The sequence below is a fragment of the Atta cephalotes genome, assembly GCF_000143395.1.
Source record: "Atta cephalotes unplaced genomic scaffold scaffold00010, whole genome shotgun sequence".
NCBI lineage: Eukaryota > Metazoa > Arthropoda > Insecta > Hymenoptera > Formicidae > Atta > Atta cephalotes.
Window position 1 is genome coordinate 4,929,750 of NW_012130074.1, and position 2,595 is coordinate 4,932,344.

The window sequence follows — 2,595 nt, forward strand, 5'->3', positions numbered from 1 at the left end:
AAATCATGGTGTACTGTAAACAAGTCCCGACCTGGCTGCGCCGAAGTTGTCTCGGTCGTTGAAACACCGGGCAAGTTTCTCGCGTAGTCGAGGCTCCGATCCGCCGTCCGGAAATCTACAATTTTTTTCCCTCTCGAATTAAAGGTAGTGAGAAACAGTTTTCGCCGGCGACCTGTCAAAAAATGTTGTATGTACAGATTTTCGAACAAATGTTCTTCATCTCGCATTCGTGTAAAACGCGAGTCTGTGTTCCTTTTGAAAGATTTGTTTGCCAATACACTCGATGCGAATGTTACCTATTTTTTCTTTTTTTCTTTTTTTTTTTTAATTTCAAGAAAATCATGCAAATATTGCGTGAAAATAAAGTATCGCTGATGCTTTGCTCATGTTTAAATATTGTTTACGTACATTTGCCCATAATAAATGTTGCCAATATTTATTATGGATAATTAAGATGACATTATTTATAAAAGTGCATTACTATAAAATTAAATAAATAATCCCTTTTGGAATAAAAAATCGTATTTATTTACATGACGCTGCAAACGTAAATATTATTTTACAGATATTATATATAATGAGATTTATGTAGAGAGTTTGTGAATATAGGAATCATAACGTTGTCGTATATCAGCTGTCAGTCGCGTTATTAACTTGTATTGTTCAACATTTATCGATGCTGCAAAATATCATTCCACGGTGATTTTCCACAACTTTACGTTGTTCCCTCGATAGCGATAGCGTCAGTTAACTCGACGCGGCCATCGTCGTTTTCCACGTTGGGAAAAAGAGATCGTCGTAATTATCGTTTTATGGCGACCACGAGATTTCTAACCGACCACCACGTAGCCTTTATACGTTCGTTTCTAGTAGAGCGCGATGGTAAAGAGAGAAAACGGGAATTACCAACGATGGACGCGACCTTTGTCAACCGTCGGGAGACCGGATGTTGAATTTTCCGCGGAGATAAGAGAGTTCGTAGCCTCCTTTCATCTCCCCACCTCTCGAAGGTCCTCTCTTTCCGCACTTTAGTAATTATTTGCTGGGCGTTCCCGGTGCGCGGGCGATAAAACAAAATCGATACCCTCTTAAATACAAGCAATGAAACAGGATAGATGCATCGGCGAACGATGCTCTTTTTTCAAAAAATATTATCACGTTGCACAATTTGTTCACTTTGTTCTTTTTAAATAATCAAAATGCTCACGTGTGCCTTTTCTCTTTCGGGATATCAATTAATATTGAAATTCTTGGAAGATCCATATTCTATTTCAGAAACATATACATATACATTGTGTTTCAAATTAAGGCAGAAGGTATAATAGATTAAAATTAGTGAGAATTGCTATGAGATGAACATTTATTTTCATTAAACACGATTATTTTTACCGTCCCCCTCCTTTTATTTTATTTCTTGAGTTTACTTCTCTGCAGTCGGATGTTATACGGTCGCGTTGTCGCTAACGGTTTTAAAGTCTTTATAGGATTAGAGAGGCGCCTCGGAGCCGGCCTGCCGTACGGAAGATTAACTGGCCGACGACTTTCTCATTTACCTTCCGCCGTTCTAGATCTCATTTCGTCAAGCAGGAAGTTTCCAAATTGCATCTATTACCCTATTACCCTCTCAAATCACGTGATTGGGGCAAGTTGTTGCAAAATGAAGCAGATATTCTCTCAGCTATATTGGAGCACAAATTGTTTGGCGCTCCGTTCGCGCGCGTTTTGCATGTATAAAGTATTAATTCTGCTGGAATATTTAATAATTAATAATATGATCACCGATTATGATCAGAATTAGTGTAAGAATTAGTATAAGAACGTTAATAATAATATAATTAAGAAGATTCTCACGTGTAATGAAATGTAAGACAGGTTTATAATATGCATGTAATACAAAAGTAATAATATCAAAAATATCTAGAAAAAATTTCCTTGACTTTTACCGTAGTATATTTTCAAGATATTTAATTATAAATTTATAGAATTTTATAATGTGAAGATATAATCTTATTCTGTGAACCTTATTCTTATAACTTATTCTCTTTTAAATTGAGATGCACATAAAGCAATAATTTAAAAATCATTATAATTATAAAGTAAACACCTAAGTTTGTTTCGTAAAAAAGTTAGTAAAGTTTCATTTAAACTGACAGTTTACAAGAAATTTATATTCTTCAACGAAAAAAGCTAGAATATATGTTAAATGGACGATGCGTATACATCAAATGAGCATCTTGTAACTTTTATTTTATTTATTTCATTTTGAAAATATTTAGTAACATATAAAATTAACAATAATTATGTATAATGACATAAAATATTGTTAGTAATCTTTTTATTCTATTATTTTAATCGTTTTATATATTATTATGAATAAATAACTATCTATTGATTATAGGAAGTAGCGCGAGAACTTAATTAATATAAAATGAAAAAATTAAATATTTCAAAATGAAAAAAGATTAACAGCAATGAAAATAAAGAGGAAAAATATATGATAAATTTCGTATTTAATAAATATATATATATATATATATAGTAGTATTTATTAGAAATTATTTCTTCTTACTTAAATTTTAAAAAATTTTACTTACC